Source organism: Phocoena phocoena, chromosome 1 (assembly GCF_963924675.1).
Source record: "Phocoena phocoena chromosome 1, mPhoPho1.1, whole genome shotgun sequence".
NCBI classification, from domain to species: Eukaryota; Metazoa; Chordata; class Mammalia; order Artiodactyla; family Phocoenidae; genus Phocoena; species Phocoena phocoena.
The window spans coordinates 24,138,598-24,162,809 of record NC_089219.1 but is presented as its reverse complement, the minus strand read 5'-3'; positions in this window follow the sequence as shown (position 1 = coordinate 24,162,809).

Sequence of the window (24,212 nt, the reverse complement as noted above, 5' to 3'; positions counted from 1 at the left end):
GTAAGCAAGGCGGGGGGGCGGGGCGGGGGATGGACCTAACACAGAGATTGGGCTCTGAGTTCTGCCCCTGAAAACCTTGCCTCTACAAACCTGAGGAACAATTGATCAAATAGAGCAAGAGGGCAAGGGACAACCCCAGGAGGCGGAAAGAAACTGACAACCACGTGGTAAGTGTGTGAACTGGTACAGCTTCTGCCACGTCTCCGGTTTGGGGGTGGACAGTCACCAGCTAAGGGGTTGGATCTAGTCCTTCCAGGGACGGGAAATGATGTTTTGAGCGCAATGTAAAAGTTGCGTAAAGCTGCGACCTTCAAAGTGCTGAATCTCAGAGATGGAGTCTACAAGAAGAAGAATCCATTCCCTAGAAATGGGAAACATTAGGGGAGCTTGTCAGTTTCTGCTTGGACTCTGAGAAAAATGAGAAACTCCTTGGGTGACTATAGGCCTGTGCTTTGCTTGGGTTTGTGGCTTTAAGTTATATTGCAGGCATTGTTTGTAAACCCTGAAATGAAGCAATTAACATAATCGATCCCAGGCTGATGATATTTTTTGGGTCTGTGGCAGAAGCTAATGCAGGGTAGTTCAGGAGGGGCAACCTCCCGCTCAGGCTTCTCAGAATCCCCACAGATAAAGCCTCACTGAAGATGAGCTAAAAAAACTCAATTTATAAACAAATGAGGAAACAGTTTACCATCAGTGAGAATCAGTAGCCATGTAAGCCAGAACAACAAAAATCCAAAGAACTTCAAATAATACAGCAATTCTCATCAAAATGATAACATAGATACATTTAAAGTGATTAAAAATATAGTAAAAATACAAAAGCAAAAAATAGAATAAGAACTATTAAAGAGCAACAAACTGACTAGAAAAATAGAGAAGCTAAAAATGAAAATGATAATTATTGCAACTAAAAAAATTCTCAAAACATGGACTGGATAATGGATTAGGTAGAACTGGTGAAGGAATCAGTTACCTGGAGGGTGGACAAGAGGAAATTACCCTGAATGCACACAGAAAGGAATGGAGAAGTGAAATATGGAGAAGAGGTTCAGAGATATAAAGGAGAGAATGAGAAAGTCCAACAAATCTTTATTAGACGTTCTAGAACATCAAAATAGAATTAGGAAAATTAATATTCAAATCAATAAGGACCATGACTTTTATAGAAAATATGAAAGACTTGAATTCATAGTTTCATGAAGAAATTGAGCAGCTGCACTACAGATAAAGCCACAGGACTTCCTTCTTTAGCTCTGGCATGTAAAGAGCCTGGAAATGGTCATTTCCATTTTTACAACAAGAAGAAGTTGGGCATATGGAAAATCAACTTTTCTTGGCTCCGTCAGAGAACTGAGGTTGCAGAACAAACTGCTACCCCCAAATCTGGAGAGAGGTGAATCCAGAGAGTCACAGATGAGACCTGCTGGCCTGGAGCAGAAGCCAATAGAGTCATAAACAGGTAGGAACCCTTGAATGATAATTCTGACAATTGCTGGAGGCTGAGTGTGAAAGTGAGAAACTCCTTGGATGCCACAGTTTTGGGGGCATACGAGGTTTCATGGGGTTTACCTCCAGGAACTCCACCAGATTCTTATGATGAAACTCCAAGAAGATCCCCTCTTGATTCTGGCAGAAAGAAAGGAAGAGTAATCTTTGTGAAATACACAGAGTATTCTTCATAACCAAGGCTTACTATTCAGGGGGAAAGACTTAACCAGAGCCTTTCTCCAGCAGCATGAAGGGAGGGCCTTCTTCTCACTGCAGCTTCCATTAACCTTCCTGTTTCACCTAACTGGCATTGGAGGAAGCTATACAAGGGTGTCACAGGCCAGAGACACAGGTCCACTCAAACTAAGATTTAATTGGAAGATTATAGACACCAACCTTCCCTTATCACCACACAAACAGGGTTTCAGTACAATAATAATGGATTGGGTTTGAAAGGGTTGCCATGCAGACTGTCTGTGAGGGAGAGGACTTAGAGAAGCCTGAAATCAAGAGGGGAGATCAGGAGATCAAGACAAGGACATTAGAGGAATTTGAAGCCTTTGACACCTACAGCTACAGCCAGCACTAAACACAACCCTTGCCAGACTAACATAAATCCTCACACTAGAGGTCTATTTACTTCGGTTTCTATTACTCAATACAACATGTCCAGCTTCCAACAAAAAAATCACAAGGCAGACCAAAAGGCGAGACAACAGTCTGAAAAGACACAGCAAACCTCAGAACCTCAGTCAGACATGCCACAGGCCTGTATTAAAGAACTATGACCCAGTAAATTCTATTCTCATCTAGTACTATATGTTTACCAAAAGAAATGGACAAGATTGTTCAGAGCAGCCCTATTCATAATAGCCTCAAACTGGAAACTAACCAATGACAGAATGGATAAATAAAATACAATATTAAACAAACTAAAACCACACACGCTGTGGATGATAATCACAATTATAATGTTCAGAGAAAAAAGCGTACATAGTACATTATTACATAAAGTTCAAAATCAGGCTATTAGAAGTCAGGACAGTGGTTATGTGTGGGGGAGGTGTAGTAACTGGAAGGGATTATTAGGGGGCTTCTTAGTTTGTTAGTAATATTTTATGTTTACTTTGTGAAAATTCATCAGCTGAACACTTATGATTTGAACATTCTTCTATATTCATATTATGCACCAATAAAACATTCGCATTAAAAATAAAAGCAATCAGAGAAAGACCTGGTTACGCCAAGGAAAGACAATTAGACAGATAACAGACTTCTCAGCAGCAACAATTGAGACCAGGAAACAATGGAATGATATTTTCAATGCCAAGAGAAATAACTATCAAAGTAGAATTCTGAAATATCTAAAATTGTATCTAAAAAAGCAGCTAAACTACCATTTAAAATTGAGGGGGATACTGGTTGATACTGGAAAAAATAATACTCATCTGACCAGTTTTCTCTTAAAGCCATTTCCATGTTGATGATGGTGGTGGTGATCTTGGGTGGCCTCAGCTTGCAGCAGCTTGAAGCAGGGTGTCGGTTCTCAGCCAGTGATTGAGGTCTGGTTGCTGTGGTGAGAGCACCGAATCCTAGCCGCTAGACAAGCGGTCAGTGACAAGGTCCTGGTCCTACAGCTTTGCGGAAAAAAATTCCCACGAAGATGGAAAGTAGTGAAACAAGTAAAGTTTTATTAGGAGAAAAAAAGAGTACAGTACATGTGGATAGACACACAGGTGGGCTCAGAGAGAGTTGTGCCCTCGTGGCAGTTTGAATCACTTTTATGGGGCATTTCTTCCGGGTTTCCTTTGGCCAATCATTTTGATTTGCCTGGTTCAGAGTCCACATTTGGTGTATCTCAGGATTTTCCCATGTGTTTGCGCACATCTCACAGCCAAGATGGATTCTACAAAGGGGCCCATGGGTAGGTTTGGCCACTTGGCATCACTCCCCTTTTGACCTCCACGGAGCCTTTCTGTGCATGTGTAGTCGGGGAGGTCTCCTGACTTTGAGACTGAAGAATATGTGTTCTCTCATCTTCTATCTGGGCAAGGCCTAGCCTCCTCTCTCAATTGTCCTGTTACTCCCACCTTGGAGTACTGGTCCACAAGGAGCGAACTCAAAACTTTTGCTCTGAGGGCCCATCTGTCTCCTGCCTCAGTGGGACTCAATTATATTTTTAAAATTTCAGTCTCTCCTGGTAAACAGCAAATTTGAAGAAATAAAAAAAATATCTGAAATACAAAAAAAAAAAAAATTGAGGGAGGAAGAAAGATATTTTTAGACAAAGTATGAGAGATATCACTCACAGGGTCTTGCTGAGAGGACAGATAAATGACACACTTCAGGGAGGACACTGTTATGACAAGGAAGATCACAGGTACAGTGCTGAACAGAGAAACCCGTGAGCTTGCATTGATCATGTAACACAAAAGCAATAACAAATAAAAGTGATGGAACTAATTTGGTGTGTAAAGGAGGGTGGAACCATGACGCCAAGATGAGAGGGCTGATTAGAACTGATGTATTCTAAGCTCTGTGTATTGTTCAGAGGGAGGGGAGAGATATTGATTTACTTTAGACAGTGTTAAGTCAAGTGTGCTTATTAAAATGTAAAGATTTACCAATAAAGAAGATAAATGGAATGAACAATTTCCAAACCAGTAGAGTGAAAAAAATGGAGTAAAAACTTTATTGATATGATGGCAGGAAATGAGCCAAAATGGAAAAAAAAAAAAAAAAAAGCAGCAGAGGAAGTATTTGTAAGTTGAAAGTACAAAGAAGGCGGCAGAATCCGGACTTTGCCGTTCACATCTGATTGGGACTCTGGGCAAAGGATTTAATGCCATCACCCTCTCTGAGCCTGTTTCCTCATCTGCACGATGGGAGGATGATGCCCCTTTGCAGCTGTTGCAGGGACACAGTGAGACTCTGCCTGTCTTGTCCTCAGTGCTGGCCACACAGGCAGGGGTGAGGGGCTGCCCTTTGCCTCTTTGCAACCAAGGACCCAGTGTAAGAAATGGATTTTATGGATTTATCGCAATGTGAGCATCTTCTTTTTTTCCTTTGATGATAAAGCTTTCTGCAGTCAAGCTTTATCAGAAGAATAAGAGATTATCAAACTAGCTAAACAACCCATCAGGGAGATTTCCAAAGAGACGAAGAGGCAGGAAGCATATCTCCCAAGACAACCTCGGCTTTATTCTTCACTTAGTCGATAACAGCAGCAATCACGGTTTGAATGTTTACAGTGTCCCAGGTGCTGCTGTCTTACCCATGTTCTTTCATTTAAATTTGCCTAGCAAACTTGTGAGAGAGGTGCAATCATCCACTTTAGAAAAGAGGAGATGGAGGTTGGAAGGTGAAGTAAAATCTGCCCAAGGACATGGCTGAGCTGAGACCATCCAGGTCTGTCCGACTCTGAAGCCCCCAGCTCTCTTGCTTTTTAAATATCAAGAACCCCCCAGTCAATTACTAAAGAATTTATCCTAACCAGGAGTTAGTGCACCACATGAAGAGGACATTTAAAAATGTTCATGTTTAATGATTGATCTTTTTCATAAGAGCCAACTCTAGTTTTCTTCTCTTTTTAGAACTTTTTCCTCCATCTCTAAGAGTAATTTGTAATAATCAAGGACAATTTGGAGAATGTAGCAAACTTAAGAAGAGGAGCCCTGGCTACTTGTCTGGCTGCCTGTGTTTTTGGAGGTGTCCTTAACCATCTTGTACCTAATGTGAGCAGTTTCGGGGTCACCTACTAGGGCTGCCCCTGTGAGTCTGAACTTGCTGTGGGAGAGCAGAGAGCATGGAGGGGTCCAGCTGGAATGAGCCCTCTGGGCGGAGCCTGTGGAGGTGACCAGCTGTGAAGTTCACTTGGTCTCTGTGCTCAATATCATTGGCTGAGATAGGAGACAGGTAGGTTATGGAACTGGTGGAGGGTCCTACAGACAAGATGCCCCAAGTCAACCTGGGACCGTACTCCCTGGGGCCTACCAAGAGGCCAACTCCAGGTCCTTGACCTTCCTGAGCATGGAGAAAGGGCCCTGCTCAGTGGAGGGATTGCCTGGCTCTGCAGAACTAATCATGCACTCTCCGTCTCAGAAACCCACCTGCTTCTCACGTGGGATAAAGACCACACTCCTCAGTGTGGGCACCAAGGCCCTTTATGACTGACCGGGACTCCCTCTCTGCTTTGTCTTCCTCTGTCTTAACACACACACACACACACACACACACACACACACACACACACACACACACACACCAGCTACATCCATCTGCTGCTTATGATTCTATAAACACCCCCATTTCTCATCCAACTCTCCACTTTCTCACAAATCCTGCCCTCTTCCCAGAATGCCCTCCTTCACCCCCTGTTTGCCAGGTAAGCACCCCATCCTCATCCTGCATGACTTGGCTCTTGTTTCCCCTGTACCTCTGAACTCACATGCCTTTCTCTGTGTCTCTAGAGCATCATGTGTTTACCCCATCAGAGCACCCACCATCTAGTGAGGTGTGTTTAAAGGTTGTTCTTTTTTTTTTTTTTTGCCAGACAGTAGGCTGCTTGAGGGCACAGAGTAGGCACTGAACACACATTAGCTGAAAGATCGAGGTGAATGTGGTGAGACAGTCTCACCGGTCTTCCTCTGTTAGTGAGGGGATGGGAGTGTCCACACTGGCCTCAGTCCAGGCCCTGACACATAAAGGATGCTCAGTGAGTGTTTGTTGAATGAATCAACAGATTATACAAAACTGCCCATTCCAGACCAGGCTTAGCTAGATACAATCAGAATCACTGAATAGCCCTGTAATAATATTCTGAGTCTTCTTTAAGTTAGACTTGTCCTTTCTAGCTCTCATCTTACCTACTCCCCAGTGCCCCCCAACACACAGAAGACCAATTTCATCAGGTCCAATTAGAAGAAGATGCCTGTCACTTAGAGGGGCACTGAGCAGAGAAATGAGCTGAGTCAGGGAAAAGGCTCAACTCAAGAGAAAAGTCTCATTAAGCTCACAGGTGGGTGCCTACCTGTGCCAATCTTAGAGACAGAGAAGACAGTTTAGAATGAGCAAAATACTTGGGCAATCAGGCTTCTGGAAGCAGAAAGAAATTCCAGAGTGACAGACAATAGAGTGGATAGCCAGCATCCAGTGTTATGTGACGGAACTGGGGGGACATCCAAGTCCATTGTCAAGGGACCTGGCTTCTCCCTGTCACCCCTTCCTCCAGGCACTCATGGGAGACTTGGCAGGTCTCCCCCATCCCTGTGGGGGGTCAGACCCCATGCTGACCTCTCATCAATGCTGGCGCCAGGTAAGGGTCAGTGTGGGGAGACATGTTAACCCTCATGCACTTTGATCAGGGCAGAGCCCCGGCCCCGCATCAAAACCCATTTATACTCACTCTGTGCACAATTACACCAGTTTCCGTACTTTCAGGCCCACCAGGTACTAGAGGCAGCCACAGGGAGTGGGGGAATGGCCGAGACGGGCAGACGCAGGCAGAGTCCAGGGAAGGAGTGAAACCTGGGAGAGCGTCAGCGACGGGGCCACTGTGAGAAGCTCCGTGAGGACATGGTGAGAGGCCGCCTGCTCTTCAAACGTCATAGTTCTGAAAGGGACTGAAGTGGCTTCTCAAGCCCACACTGCACAGCAAGATCCATGCGTTCCTCCCCCAGCGTTCGCTGAGCACCTACTGTGTGCAGGCCCTGTGCTGGGAACTAAGCACGTGCTGAGGACCAGATGGGTCCTGCCCTCAGTCAGGTCGGGGAGAAATGGAGACGCTGTTACCGTGTGATGAGGATATGCTCAAGCTGTGAGGGCACAGGGGACAGTGAGGAATTTTACTAGAACAAAATTCCCCCGATTCCCCCAGAGAGGTTGGGAATTTGGGGAACCGACCTCATTTTATAGGGAAGGGGACTGAGGTCCAGGTGGGCAAGTGAGTTGTTTAATGTCACATGACAGTGGACAGGACCTGGGACATCCCTCCAGCATTAAGGTATCCCATAGAAAATTCTTCTGTGCTGTTTTCTTAAGTAAAGTCTTTGTTAAAATGCAACAGTGGACAGGATCTGAGTCCCCAGACAGTCCCCTGCCTCCTTCCTGTGCCACACGGCCTCCTTGCCGAGACTCACGGAAGGATCACGGTGACAGCTTCAACCCTGTTCCTCATTACCAGGCCATGGAGCAAACCTACCATGCTGACATTAATTAAACCTCTTGGAAGTTAATTTGTAGTGAGGTAGTGGAAGCAGTTATTTAATGGCGATTATTAAAATCATGCTGGGGGGTTGCTACATAATGGGTAATTATTTGCAACACAACTGGGAAAACAATGAAGTCGATTCTATTTAGCTCTTCCTACCAAATCCAGAGTTAATTCTGGGGAGCATCCAGCTTCAGCTAATATTATTTCATAAAATTATATAATAATGTAATTATCAAATCCAAATGGAAGTCACATTAAAAGCCTTTCCTGAGAGGAGTGTGGTCAATTTGCCAAGACCTCAGCTCCAGGCTGTCTGAATGGATTCCCATGGAGTTGAGCAGAGCCCTGCCCTAACTCTACCATCTCCTTGGATCCAGCTGGAACTCTTTCACTACTTTTCCATTTATAAGTTTGCTCATTCACTGGTTAATCCTTGTACTTTTATGTCCATTCATTCACTTATTCATTCATTCCTCGCCTCTTCAGCCAGTCTTAAAATCCATTGAAAGAACCGTTTCTCACATTCATTCATGTGTGAATTTATTTCTTCCTTCCATCATTAGTTCACTCATTTCTCCTTCCATTTGCTTGTACTTTGTCCATACATTTTTTCCCTCAGTTGATCATTTGTGTATTCAGCCACTCATTCAATCACTTATTTATTCATTCATTCTTTAATTGGTTCATTCATTCATTTGCTTATGAATTTCTCTTTCATGCATGACTTCATTCATTCACCATGAATTTGTTCATTCATTTAAAAAAAATCCATTCATCAAACATATACTGTTTGCTCATAAACTAGGTCTTTTGAGTGTCTCGTCTGATGTGATCCAGACTTTCTCATCCCTCCAGCATTTTAAGGTATCCCATAGAAAATTCTTCTGTGCTGTTTTCTTAAGTAAAGTCTTTGTTAAAATGCAACAGGGTGACACTGATGTCCCAAGTGTGGGTGATGGGAGAGTTGTTCCTATCTTGGAGACTGAGAATACAAGTGAGGGGCGGGTTGGAGTGGAGAGGAGATGACCTCATTTTTAGACATGTTGAGTTTGAACGTGCTGATGGTACACCCAGGAAGAGGTGTCTGACACTTAGAAATGCAGAGATCAATGGAAAAGGCCTGGGGTTGGAGGAGAAAACCTAGGATGAGTCTCACTTCTCCAGGCTGTAGCCAGCAAAATCCCAGAATCCAATTTTCCTGCCATTTTCCACCTCTAATTGCACCTCTCTACCCTGAACAGGGTGTAAGCAAGAAACAGTGATGTCTGAGTCAACGATTGTCAATGACGTGCTTGGTTTTGAAGTTGATTTGTGGTTCCTAAACTGGCCAAGCTGAACTTTACTGCCTTGCAGAGCTGCTTCAGATCTCACTTAGCACCTACTGTGTGGACGGCACTGAGTTTGTGATGATGGGATCAGGCTGAAATGGGTCATCATGGGGAGGTCTGGAAGAGACAGACGTAAAAGTTGACCTTGAGGTGGTGCACACCCCCACTTTTCCTCCCTGGCATGTGGACCATGGTTCACCTTCTCTAAACAGGTGTGGATCCCTCGCCCAGGGCTCCTGCTCTCAGGGTTGGAGGGATGTGGGCAGAATTTCTTATTTTTTATAGCTGAGTAATATTTCATTGCATATTTATATCACATCTTCTTTATCCATTGATCTGTTGATGGACACTAGGTAGCTTCCATATCTTGGTCACTGTAAATAATGCTGCTATGAATATTGGAGTGAATATATTTTCTGAAATTAGTGTTTTCAGTTTCTTTGCATATATGCCCAGAAGTGGAATTGCTGGATCATATGGTAGTTCTATTTTTAGTTTTTTGAGGAACCTCCATACCGTTTTCCGCAGTGGCTGCACCAATTTACATTCCCACCAACAGTTTACTAGGGTTCCCTTTTCTCCACATCCTCACCAACATTTATTATTATATGTTGTCTTTTTAACAATAGCTATTCTGACAGATGTGAGGTGATGTCTCATTGTGGTTTTGATTTGCACTTCTCTGATGATTAGTGATGTCGAGCATTTTTTCATGTGCCTGTTGGCCATGTGTATGTCTTCTTTGGACAAATGTCTATTCAGATCTTCTGCCCATTTTTTAATCTGTTTTTTTAATATTGAATTTTATGAGCTGTTTATATATTTTGGTTATTACCCTCTTATCAGATATATCTTTTGCAAATATTTTCTCCCATTCATTTATTTGTCTTTTCATTTTGTCAGCGATCTCCTTCACTGTGCAAAATCTTTTAAGTTTAATTAGGTCTCATTTGTTTAGTTTTGGTTTTGTTTCCCTTACCTGAGGAGTAAGATCCAGAAAAATATTACTAAGACATGTCAAACAGTGTGATACCTATGTGTTCTTTTTTTTTTTTTGCGGTACGCGGGCCTCTCACTGTTGTGGCCTCTTCCGTTGCAGAGCATAGGCTCCGGACATGCAGGCTCAGCGGCCATGGCTCACGGGCCCAGCCGCTCCGCGGCACGTGAGATCTTCCCGGACCAGGGCACGAACCCGTGTCCCCTGCAACGGCAGGTGGACTCTCAACCACTGCGCCACCAGGGAAGCCCTGTTTCCATTCTTATATTTGGTCTTTAATCAATTTTGAATTTATTTTTGTATATGGTGTGAGAAAATGTTCTAATTTCATTCTTTTACGTAGCTGTCCAGTTTTCCCAAAACTGCTTATTGAAGATACTATCTTTTCCTCATTCTATATTTTTGCCTCCTTTGTCATAGATTAATTGACCATAGGTGCATGGGTTAATTTCTGGGCTCTCCATTCTGTTCCACTGATCTAATATATGTCTGTTTTTGTGCCAGTACCATACTGTAACTGTAGCTTTATAGTAAAGTCCAAAGTCAGAGAATGTGATACCTCCAGCTTTGTTCTTTTTTCTCAAACTGCTTTGACTATTTGTGGTCTTTTGTGGTTCCACATATAGTTTATAATTGTTCTAGTTTTGTGGAAAATGACATGGGTATTTTTTTTTTTTTTTTTTTTTTTGCGGTACGCGGCCCTCTCACTGTTGTGACCTCTCTCGTTGCGGAGCACAGGCTCCGGACGCGCAGGCTCAGTGGCCATGGCTCACGGGCCCAGCCGCTCTGCGGCATGGGGGATCTTCCCAGACCGGGGCACGAACCCGAGTCCCCTGCATCGGCAGGCAGACTCTCAATCACTGTGCCACCAGGGAAGCCCTGTCATGGGTATTTTGATAGGGATTTCATTAAATCTCTTGATTGCTTTGGTTAGTACGGACATTTAACAATATGAATTCTTCCAATCCATGAACACAGGGTATCTTTCCATTTATTTGTTATCATCTTCTCTTTCCTTCATAAATGCCATATAGTTTTCAGAGTATAGGTCTTTCCGTGGTTAAATCTATTCCTAGGTATTTTATTCTTTTTGATTCTATTGTAAATGGGATGGTTTTCTTGCTTTCTCTTTCTGATAGTACACTATTAGTGTATAGAGAAGCAACATATTTCTGTATATTAATCTTGTATCCTGCTATCTGCTGAATTTGGTTCTAATAGCTTTTTTGGTAGAGACTTTATGATTTTCTCTATATAGTATCATGTCATCTGCAAATAGTGACAGTTTTACTTCTTGCCTCCCAGTTTGGATCCTTTTACTACTTTTTCTTGTCTGATTGATGTGGCTAGGATTTGCACTACTATGTTATATAGAAATTGTGAAAGTGGGCATCCTTGTCTTGTTCCTGATTTTAGAGGAAAAGCTTTCAGCTTTTCACTGTTGAGTATGATGTTAGCTGTGGGTTTGTCATAAATGAACTTTATTATGTTTATTTTATTTATTTATTTTTGCGGTACGCGGGCCTCTTACTGTTGTGGCCTCTCCCGTTCCAGAGCACAGGCTCCGGATGCGCAGGCTCAGCGGCCATGGCTCACGGGCCCAGGCGCTCCGCGGCATGTGGGATCTTCCCGGACTGGGGCATGAACCCATGTCCCCTGCATCGGCAGGCGGACTCTAAACCACTGCGCCACCAGGGAAGCCCTGAACTTTATTATGTTGAGGTATGTTCCCTCTGTACCAGCTTTGACGGAAGCTTTTATCATGAATGGATGTTGAATTTCGTCAAATGCTTTTTCTGTGTCTATAGATGATCATGTGATTTTTATTCTTCCTTTTGTTAATGGCTGTATCACGTTGGTTTGCAAATTGGTTTGCAAATGTTGAACCATGCTTGCATCCCTGGAATAAATCCCACTTGATCATGGTGTATGACACAATATAAAATATTCTTGAATTCAGTTTGCTAACATTTTGTTGAGGATTTTTGAATCTATATTCAACAGAGGTATTGGCCTATAATTTTCTTTTTTGTTGTTATTTGTCTGGTTTTGGTATCAGGTAATGGTAGCCTTGTAGAATGAATTTGGGAGTGCTCCTCCTCTTCAGTTTTTTGGGATAGTTTGCGAAGTATAGGTATTAACTCTTCTTTATGTCTTTGGTAGAATTCCTCTGTGAAGCTCTCCAGTCCTGCACTTTTGTTTGTTGGAAGTTTTTGGATTACTGATTCAATTTCGATACCTATAATTGGTCTGTTCAGATGATTTCTCCCTGATTCAGTTTTGGAAGATTGTGTATTTCTAAGAATTTATCCATTTCATCTAGGATGTCCAATTCGTTGGCATAAAACTGTTTGCGGTATTCTCTTACGATCAGTTGTATCTCTGTGTTATTGGTTGTAATTTCTCCTCTTTAATTTCTTATTTTGTTTATTTGGGTCTTTTGTTTTTTTTTCTCAGTGCATCTGGATAAAGTCTTATCATTGATCTTTTCTATTGCTCTTTTGTTCTCTATTTTATTTCCACTTTCATCTTTATTATTTCCTCTTTCTGCTGACTTTGGGTTTTGTTTGTTCTTCTTTTTCTAATTCCTTTAGACGGTAGGTTAGGTCGTTTACTTGATATTTTTCTTGTTTCTGGAGATAGGCTTGCATCGCTATAAACTTCCCTCTCAGAACTGCTTTTGCTGCATCCCACAGATTTGGGGGAAGTTGTGGGGTTTTTTTTGTTTTTTTTTTCAGTATGTGAGTCTCTCACTGTTGTGGCCTCTCTCGTTGCAGAGCATAGGCTCCGGATGTGCAGGCTCAGCAGCCATGTCTCATGGGCTTAGCCGCTCCGTGGCATGTGGGATCTTCCTGGACCAGGGCACAAACCTGTGTCCCCTGCGTCAGCAGGCGGACTCTCAACCACTGTGCCACCAGGGAAGCCCGAAGTTGTGTTTTTATTTTCATTTGTCTCAAGATATTTTCTGATTTCCTTTTTGATTTCTTTGTTGACCCACTGGTTTTTTAGCAGCATGTTTAATCTTCATGTGTTTGTGCTTTCCCATTTTCCTTCCTGTAATTGATTTCTAGTTTCATACTGTTATGGTCAGAAAAAGTGCTTGATGTATTTCTGTCCTCTTAAATTTTTTGAGACCTGTTTTGTGGCCTAGCATGTGATCTATCTTGGAGAAGGTTCCATGTACACTTGAAGAGAATGTGTAGTCTGCTATTTGGTGATGGCATGTTCTGTAGATATCTATTAAGTCCAATTGGTATAATGTGTCATTTAAGGCCACTGTTTCCTTATTGGTTTTCTGTTTGGATGATCTGTCCATTGATGTAAGTGAGGTGTTGAAGTTCCCTACTATTATAGTGTTATTGTTGATTTCTCCCTTTATGTCTGTTAAAATTTGTTTTATATATTTAAGTGTTCCTATATTAGGTGCCTATAGGTTTATGCATGTTATAGCCTCTTCTTGTGTTGATCCCTTTATCATTATATAATCCCCTTCTTTGTCTTTTGTTATAGACTTTGTTTTAAAGTCTACTTTGTCTGGGGACTTCCCTGGAGGTCCAGTGGTTAAAACATCACCTTCCAATGCAAGGGGTGTGGGTTTGATCCCTGGTCAGGGAGCTAAGATCCCACATGCCTTAGGGAAAAAAAGCCAAAACTTAGAACAGAAGCAATATTGTAACAAATTCAATAAAGACTTTAAAAATGGTTCACATCAAAACATCTTAAAAAAAAAAAGTCTACTTTGCCTGATATGAGTATTGCTACCCCAACTTTCTTTTCATTCCCATTTACATGGATTATCTTTTTCCATCCCCTCACTTTCAGTCTGTATGTGTCTTTAGCTCTGAAGTAAGTCTCTTGGAATAGCATATAAATGGTACTCGTTTTTTTAATCCAATCAGCCACCCTATGTCTCTTTATTGGAGCAAATTCTGCATTGATATTTAAAGTGATTATTGATAGGTATGTACTTATTGCCATTTTGTTACTTGTTTTCTGGTTGTTTTGTAGTTATTCTCTTTTTTTTTTTCATCTTCTTTTAGTCTCTTCCCTTGTGGCTTGATGATTTTTTTTAGTGTTATGCTTGTGTTCCTTTTTCTCTAGTTTTTGTGTATCTGTGGTAGGTTTTTGATTTGTGGTTACCATGGAGTTCATATATATTGACCTGTAGCTATATCTATTTGTTTTAAATTTATATGAGTTCAAACGCATTCTAAAATTTCTACATTTTTTACTCCCCTTCCCCACGTTTTATGTTTTGATGTCATATTTTACATCTTCATGCCTATCCTTTAACTGTTTATTATAGATATAGTTGATTTTACAATTTTTGTCTTTTAACCTTTGTACTAGCTTAAGTGGTTGATCCATTGCCTTTACTATATATCTGCCTTTACCAGTGAAATTTCCCACTTCCTATATTTTCTTATTTCTTCCTATATTTTTAAATTTTCTTTTTCACTTAAAGAAGACCATTTAACATTTCCTATAAGGTCATTTTAGCAGTGATGAATGCTTAGTTTTTGCTTGTCTATAAAATTCTTTTTCTCTCCTTCAGGTCTGAATGATAACCTTGCTGGGTAGAGAATCATAGCTTGTAGGTTCTTTCCTTTCAGCACTTTAAATATATTGTGCCACTCCCTTCTAGCCTGCAAAGTTTCTGCATTTCTTTAACTTTTGCCATTTTAATTATGATATGTCTTAGTGTGGGTCTCTTTGGTTTGATTTTGTTTGGGACTCTCTGTGTTTCCTATACTTGAATATCTGTTTCCTTCTTCAGGTTAGGGAAGTTTTCAACCGTAATTTCATCAAATACATTTTCTACTCCTTTCTCTCTTCTCCTTCTGGGGTCCCTATAATGTGACTGTTAGTATGCTTGATATTGTCCCAGAGGTCCCTTAACTATCCTGATTTAAAAGAATTTGTTTCTCCTTTTGTTGTTCTGATTGGGTGATTTACATTATTCTATCTTCTAGGTCACTTATGCATTCTTCTGTATCACCTAATCTGCTGTTAATTCCTACTAGTGCATTTTTCATTTCATTTATTGTATTCTTCAGCTCTGACTGGTTCTTTTTTATATTTTCTAGTTCTTTGTTAAAATTCTCACTATGTTCATCTATTCTTTTCCCAAGTTCAGTTACCATTCTTATTACTATTGCTTTGAAACCTTTGTGAGGGAAATTATTTATCTCTGTTTCTTTAGGGTTTTTTCAGTGTGTTTTTCTTGCTTTTTAATTTGAAACATATTCCTCTGATTTTGAATTTCTTTTAAACTTTCTCTGTCTCTATGAAATTAGGTGTCCTGGTCTTGATGTATGTCCTTATGTGGGAGCATCCTTATGCAGGCTCCATGTGCCCAGTGGCTTTGGTGGAAGAGCTGGATCTGAAATGAGCACAGGTCGTGTCTTCTCTGGGGGTTTGCTGACAGCTACCACCTGTAGCTGGAGGGAGGGCTGGAATTGGAGGGGCTAGAGCCAGAGCCAGAGCCAGGTGTGAGCTGGGGTTTCTCCTATGCTCAATGGTCATCACCACTCTATGGGGGGTGGGCTTGGGGTCTGAGGGGCTAGAGCAGGAGCCTTTAGGGAGTTGGGTTTCTCCTAGTTGTGATGGCAGTCTCTGACTTGGTTGGGGTCATGGCCGGCACCTGAGGGCTTGGGGCTTTCACTTTTTCCCCAGTGCGTATGCCTTGGTTAGAGGCTAGGTTGGCACCTGAGGGGTTGGCGACACACTACTGACCTGTTTTGCTCCTACCTGTGATGGTGGTCTCTGCCCAGGAGCTAGTTTCCCTCCTTCTAAATGTGGGCAGGGAGGTGAGAGGCCAGGCTGGTGTCTGATCTGGCTCTATTCCCTCTAAGTGTGCACACTCTCATTGGCAATGGCAGCCTCCACCTTAGTGGGGAGCAGTGCTGGAGCAAGAGGTGCTGGAGCAAGAGGGGCTGGAGCTGGAGCCTAGTGCTGGCTGGGGGGCTCACTGGGGTGGTCCTGGAAAGCTGGCCAAAGCCCCAGGCAGTTTTCAGTCTGCTACCTCCATGCTGTGACTGGGAGTAAGCAAGACTGTGTGGGCGCTCTTCAAGAGCAGAGTCTAGGCTTCTGACAGCCCTCCAGTAGGCCTCATTGATTTCCAAACCAGCTAAAGGGGCTTGTTTTCCCAGTGTTGGACCCCCAGATCTGGGGTGCCTAATATGTGGTTCAAACCCCTCGCTCCTCAGGAAGGATCCCTGAGCCTGTGATATCCTTCTATTCTTCTGGGTCCCCCACCAGGGGTGCGGGTCCCAATCAGATCACTTTTCCTCTGCTCCTACCAGACTCCATGGGGATCATTCTCCCAGCCTTGGTTGTAGAAGAGCTGTTCCGCCAGTGTCCAGGTTTTTTCAGCGAGAGTTGCTCCACATATAGTTGTATTTTTGATGTGTTTGTTGGGGGAGGTGAACTCAGGGTCCTCCTACCCCGCCTCACTTTTGTTCTTTGAATCAAATTCCCAACACAAAAGGATCATCCTTCCTGCCTCCTCCCCACTCCTTCCTCATTTACCTTCCTTCTTCTTTGGTTTATTTATAATTTTAGAAGTTGGAAAAAAGGAATCTTAGAGATGAAATTATCCCTTGTTTTGAGGTCCAGAGAGGAGGAGCAATGGGCTCTATGTAGCCCTGCCAGTCTGGGGTGGAGTCCTGACGCCCACACATGAGTCTCAGCCTAACCCCACCTTCATTTTCTTGCTCTGTTGGGCTCCATCTCTCCACTCTCCTAGATCACCTCTGACCTTGCCTTGAATTCTCTCCAGATATTTTCATCAAAAATAAAACTCAACAAACTGGTTGGCTGGCTTTGAATGGCTGAATTGCTCTAGTAATTTTTTTTTCTTTTAAAATTATACACATACATACACACATACCCAACCAGATTCTCTATTGTAAACTGGCTGTCAGTTTCACTCCTAATGAAATGCATGTGATCTATTGCCCATGCGAACATAGCATGGCTCTTGATGTAATTACATCCAGTTAAAATCCCAAAGACAGAATATATTACAAGAGGAAAGGGTTTCATTTGGGAAAATTCAAGTCAGCACACAAGTATGTATTTTACCTCTCAAACTTTTTTTAAACCAAGAAAGAGCAAATCATTTTTAAAGGTTAACTTTCCTTTAAAAATATTCTGGGTGTGCATCTTTCAAGCACATGTTGAATGTGTGAATGTTAGTGTTTTAGCACTTATATAATCTGGCCCTCTCGTCTTTTTCCACGGTTTCAAAGACCTTGGCAAGTGACTTAGACCCTCACAGTGTCATTGGCAGTTTCTCTTTGTAGCCTGAGGATATTTCTTAATCCCCTTGGAGAGACTGAAAACACAGTTACTGGGTCTCAGAGAGATGAGGGCAGGCAGCCGGAAGATTTCATTTCAGATTTCTCAGCACCTTCCATACACTGATCATCACAGCTGCCATCTCCTGAGGGGCTACTGTGTGCCAGGTGCTGTGTCGGATGTTTTTTAAATTCAGCATCTCTAACCCTCATGCTCTTGTCCCGATTTGATCCACCATCACCCACAGCCTGGATTATTCCGCCCAATCATCTCCCTGACTCCACTCTTGCCTCCTATGGTCTCTTCTCCACCGAGCAGCAGGAGAGCCTTTAACAATGCTGGGCACCCACCTCTCTCCTCCACTCATGCCCTCCCCGGCTCCCATCTTCCTCTGGTAAAGCCAGAGCCCTTCCTCGACCCCCACGCCCCCAGGGGCCCCTCCCGCACTCCGCTCCATCCACATGGGCCTCCTTGCTGACCCTCTGGTGTACTGGGCACACTCCCACCTCCCACCTCTGCTTGTGGTTCCCGTGGCCTGGGGCGCGTCCCCCAGGGACACTTATGGCCTACAGGCTTGCGTCCTTCTGGTGTGTGCTCACGTGAGTCCTTCCCAGAAAGGCCCTTCCTGACCACCCATGTGAAACTGCACCCCAGCTTCCTGGCACTTCTCACCTCTCCTCCTGCCTAGTTTAATCTCCTGATCACTTACCACTGTCTGACGTATTCTCCATATTTTACTTATTTACCTTGCTATCTCTGTGCCATCTAATCTAATGCAGGCTCTATGGAGGAAAGTTTGTTAGACAGTTTTGCTTACGCTGAATCTCTGGCTCCTAGAACATGGCCTGGTACAGAAATGTTTATTGTGTGAATGAATAAAAGGATCTCATTTAGTGTGCGTGGGGTCAGGGACTTTCAGGCAATAAACAAGTAACAAATAAACATGTAATTTTCAGTGCTTCCTTGGTGGCGCAGTGGTTGAGAGTCCGCCTGCCAATGCAGGGGATGCGGGTTCGTGCCCCGGTCCGGGAAGATCCCACATGCCGTGGAGCGGCTGGGCCCGTGAGCCATGGCTGCTGAGCCTGCGCGTCCGGAGCCTGTGTTCCGCAACGGGAGAGGCTGCAGCAGTGAGAGGCCCGCGTACCGCAAAAAAAAAAAAAAAAAATAATTTCCAGGGACTTCCCTGGTGGTCCAGTGGCTAAGTCTCTGTGCTCCCAATGCTGGGGGCCTGGGTTCGATCTCTGGTCAGGGAACTAGATCACACATGTGTGCCACAACTAAAGATCCAGCCAAATAAATAAATATTTTAAAAAAGTGTAATTTCCAGACCATGTAGAAGACAGTGACTGGGGCTACTTCAGGTTGGGGTCCAGGAAATCCTCCTGGAAGAGGTGACGTTTGAGCTGAGACCTGGATGAGACAGACCAGGCAACAGGCCCTGGGTGCAGGGGATGATATGTCCAAGGCCTCACAGGTGGTGATCCATGTGGAGCAGGTTTGGAGGCCAAAGGGAAGGTGCGTGCAGGCCCCTGGGGAGCTCTCCTGAGCACCCAAAGTGGACAGAGCCCTGGGTCCTGCAGTGCGCTGTGCTGACCTCACGCTGGCCTGCCCATGGAGTTGTGTCATTACTCCATCTGGTTCCCTTCCCCATGGGCCTGAGAGTGTCACTCAGCGGGATCAACAGGGCCTCGTGCATCCTCTATCTCCAGGGCTAACTGCAGGGCCTGGGGTACAGGGGGGGCCTCTGCAGATGGGTTTTGAATGACTCTCAGTTGAGGGTGTTGTAGAGTGTAAGCTTCACAAACTATCAAACTGTGAGAGTTCTGGAGAAAACTGAGTTCATTTTATCAAAATGGAGGACTTGAGACACAGGGTAGGGTGTGTGCCTGAGGTCACCCTAGTGGGCGTTCCCATCCAGACTTGAACACTGGTCTCCCACTCCCGGTCTTTCCCCTGTTCCTGCCCTGAGAAACATGGGCTCAGGAAGCCTGGCCTCAGAGACAGGAATCCAGGGGACTCAGAGAGTTAGGGCTCCTGCTTCTCTCGGGAGCACGTGAGGACGCACTGGCTGCAAATGAAATAAAAATGAGGCTTTGCCGATGAAGTCCCAAGAGACCTACAAATAGAAAAGACCCATGCCCTGGAGTCAGAGCCAACTATGGTCTGCTGGAGGTCAGAGCTGGAGGAGCCTTAGACTCTGGCCCAGGGAATTTATTAAAGAGCAGGGAGCCGAGGTAAGAAAGGGTAAGTGATTGACCTGAGGCTACACGACAGCTGGAGGCAGAGCTGGGGCACAGACTGGGCTTGTAGCCTGGCCCAGATTGTCGAGGTGAGAGGCTTTCAAGGACCAAAACAGCCGCACATCTTTCCGCTGCCCTTCTGAGCTCCTGACGTCCATTTTCTTCAGTCACTTTGCAGATGCTCTTTCAAAGCTATGCTTTTGGGGGGATTTTTTTAATTTCTGGAAATATTTTTTTTTTTTTTTGTGGTACGCGGTCCTCTCACTGCTGCGGCCTCTCTCGCTGCAGAGCACAGGCTCCAGACGCAAAGGCTCAGAGGCCATGGCTCACAGGCCCAGCTGCTCCGCGGCATGTGGGATCCTCCCGGACCGGGGCACGAACCCGTGTCCCCTGCATTGGCAGGCGGACTCTCAACCACTGCGCCACCAGGGAAGCCCATAATTTCTGGAAATATTCTTAACAAGACATAATGCGAGGAGAGAGTGGAAGTGTCCTAACTCAGCATGGGGCGCTGGTCCCCCAGCATGATAAATCCAGAGACTGCACGGGGCAGGTGCTTAGGTCTGGATTTCGGTCACCAACACGGTGAGCATCGGGGACAGGCTGGGAAGGGCTGGAGCAGGCTTAGGTAAGTTTAAAGGTTAGATTCCAAACAAGAATACTTTGACTCCTTGCCCTGTGTCAGCCCCTGTCCTGAGCATCCTGTGTGAATAATCCCATCTGACATAGTGACATCACTAGTCAGTAGAAAAGCTGGTCCTCAAATCCAACTATAACTAACGTCAGACAAATAGACACTGTGTTTATTTCTTAGGCTTAGGAGTCCAGGAATGGCTTTTGCTTGAGACAGATCAGGATCAGCTCAAAGACCAAAAGTCAAGATTAGTTTCATGGATCAAATGGGGTTACATTTAGGTTCAATATTCTAAGCTGGGGTTCATGCAAGACAGTGGTAAGGGCTCGGTCAATGCAAAGACCAAGTTTAAGGTTAAGATCAAAGTGACCTCTTGTGTGGTCTAAAGGCAGGATGAATTCTCCTCCAGGGCTCTAGAGGCATAAATGGAAATGCTTCCCCCATGAATAAAACATCGTAAAGGCTGATGGTTTATCTCTAAAAGCTCTGTGAATTTTGCAGTCGACTCCATAACATAGTTATATTTATGTTAGTAAGAATGTTGCCATCCAAATCTTTGAGTAATACTTACACCCTGGGGTGATGTCCCATGCCTGGCATTCCACCAGCTGGAAAAGCAGAGATGTGGGAATGGGTGACAGTTTGGGTGCAGTCTGGAGTTATATAGTAGAGTCATCAACTGTCCTGCTTTGCCCGGGACTGAGGGATTTCCTGGGATGCGGGACATGCTGTGCGAAAACCGAACAAGTCTCAGATAAAGTAGGCTGAGTTAGTGATGGCAGTTAGAGTAAGGGTGAAACTACAGTGAGCAAAACAAGCCCCTTGAGAGTGGATAGAAAAGAGTGGTTAAAAATGTGAGGTTTGCTGTAAGCAAGAACCAGGTGTCTTGTTCATTTTTCTTTCCAATTATCCACAAATCTCTTTGAGCCTTAGGTTCTTCGTCTTTATGGTGGAGCCAACAATGGTGTCCCCTTTCTGTGATTATCATGAGACTTGCATGGCAAATGGTCAGTAAATGGCAGCATCATTGCTTTGTACACTTTCAAGATTCTCAGCTCAGTGACATGACCAAAATGTTTTGGTCAATTTCCTCACCACTCACAGAGGGAAGTGGTCATGGGTATTGGCCGGAAGCCAAGAGTCAATCCCACTTCTGGTCCCAGCTCTTCCACTAACTCATTTTCCCTCTCTGAGCCTACGTTTCCTCAGCTAGAAAATGAAGGGTGTGGATAGAGCAATTGCCAATGCCTTTCTAGCTGGAATATCCTCTGAATCTGTGAGCTGGGAGGTCTTATGGATGTTTCATGAAGTTCTTTATAAACAAGCTCTATAGGAGATCTCTAATTAGTTTGATGTTGTAAACATGGCTATGTTGATTAGCCATCCATCAAACTACTACTGTGTAGAAGAGAAGGAATAAAATGCTTGCAAGGCAAAAACACAGTAGGTCATCTGTAGGTCTACCAGGCTATTGGGACAGTTTTTCTCATACAGGGACAGAATAAGAACTGTGAACTATTACCCACCTCTTACGCCTCCAAGCAGACATCTTAGAATGATGGATTTGGGGGTGTTGGGGTTCATGGAAGGGAAATATTTTGCTCAAAGTCACACAGCAGACCCAAGGCTTTAGCTTTCTAGTCCAGTGACATTTTCATTAAATCACGTCACTTCTAAACAATTCTCCTAGGACTTGTTCACAAAAAAAATGCACTGTTGACCTGATATGGTCTCTGAGGTTCTTTTCCACCGTGTTAATCTCTGGTGTTGGATAAGAGTTTAGGGCTTTGTAGCTGCTGTCTATGGTCCTGAAGGAGACAACAGGGCCTGCAACAGGACATTTAAGGCCAAGAAGGGGAGGAGGCACTTCCTTTACCCTAAAATCACTCTCTCTCTTGAGCCACCCTACCAGACTACTGCATCCCCCTTCCCATAGCCTTAAGAACCTCAAATGGCAGGTGCCTTTGGAAACAGGACAGAAGCACCACAATACATTGTAGTTCCCAAATGGTGGATGAGGAGGGCTCCTGGACTGTGTTTATCTGGCTGTGTCTGTCCTCGGTTGGGGATAGTCTAGCATGGGGGACACCAAAGCCAAGGTCTCTCCCATCTGCCTCATCATCTCCATGTGAACTCTGTTTGGGGAGGGGAGTTGGCTTCTCAAAGGAGTGGAGGCAACTGGCGGTGAATAGGTGTTAGATATATTAGGAAGAAGTAACATCCAGGGGTCATGGTCAGGCTATCATCTAAGATCCTAGATGCAGTCTCAGGACTGTGATGGGCAGCCTGGAAGATGCGGGACCTGGGTCAGGAAAGTCAGGGAGAACCCAATGGATCAGACTTACAGTTTGGAATCAGACCAAGTCAGAGAACAGACCAGCAGCAGGGAAGACAGATTTGAAGACGATGAAGGTGGAATGCCAGTTGTGTTTGATGATATCAGATCCTCCTCTTTTCAATCCCATTCTCCACAGTCACTGAGCACTCACTGTGCCAGCCAGTTTATACATGTGGTTTCATTTAAACATTTTAGCAACCCAAGAAAGAAAACGTCATCACCATTTAAAATTTAGGGTATGGAACCTCAGAGGTGAAGGGACTTACCAAGGCCTCTCAGCTGGCAGGTGGAGGACTTGAGATTGGAAATCAGCTGTCTCTGCCTGTAAAGCCCACACTCATTAACCACACCCCTCCCCCACCTACTAGAACAATAAAAACAGGGCTGGTCACGTAACCAGAGTGAATTCTGGCCATTGAGAAAGCAGGGGATGGGGCGCAGAAGTGTGTGGAGCCTTTCTGTGCTGTCAGACTTTGGCCAGGTGCAGGCAAATTGTTATGACCTGGTAGCCCATTCCTGGGAGGAAGGGTAGTATGTTCTGGCTGGCATCTCGTGGCTAGCAGTAGCTCTCAGAAGCTTCAGGGAGATAGATGTGGTGTTACCACTGGTCCAGGCAGCAAAGAAAATTGACCTTTAGGTCATCCTTGGCTTTGGGCCAAGAGTCATGAGGACTGGCTCACCCACTCTATGTATCTGAGAGAGTGGGCACCTTCTTCTGGAGATCATGTGACTCCCTGAATAACAGTAAGAGCCATTTGTTGAGTATCTATTTCACCCATTCAACAAATGTCTACTGAGTGTCGATTAGATGCTGGGCACAACAGTGAACCCCACAAAGCCCGCAATGACAGAGATGGGCCAGCCAGACTCCCTGCTCTGTCTGCTGTGGTTGCTGTCTCTGTCCCCATGCAAGAGCTTCCCTTTCACACTCTAGCCCCCTCTTCCTGTTCAATTTCAGGCATGCTTTCCCCACCTCCTCATACACTGGTACTATTTCTTTTTATTTCCTGAGAGCACAGAACCAATCAGGGAACATCTTCCTGTTTATTTCCATAAGAAATAACCAGGTGAACTCAAATGAATTCAAGGCAGCCATTGCTAAAGAATAAAAACAAGTTAGATTAGAATAAAAATAAGCCAGTTAGATTCATTTTCTTAGTCTAGGATTAATCTATTCATCAGTTTAGCTCACGGGGAGAAAAACATGCTTCTTCAATAGTTTTCAAACTGAAAATAGATGCCTCATTAAGCCAAACATATTAACCTGAGAACAGTATTGATGTCGGATAGACTAATGGATGTCATTATAGGGAATATGCATTAGTCCTCAGAGGGACCTGACCAGCCATTAGAAACTCTCGGCAAATGTGCTCAGCTATCGTAAAAGAGACGTGGAATCCTCACTGGAGAGAGGGACATGTGGGGAGAGGGAGGACAGAAGAGACAGGGGGAACAAAAGATGCTTCTGGAAACTTGGCCATCCCCGTGAATGACGGTGCCTAATTCAGGCATTTTTGGTCACTTGAGAGAGGGCATTTTGGTAATGGAGGATCCTTGTGTGATGTTATTCTCTGTTATTTCCAAGAGGACAGAAGCAGACCAGACAAGAGGGAGGGCTGAGGAGGTTGTGGCCTGGGCATCCAATCCCAGGTTCAGCCAGATTTTATTGAG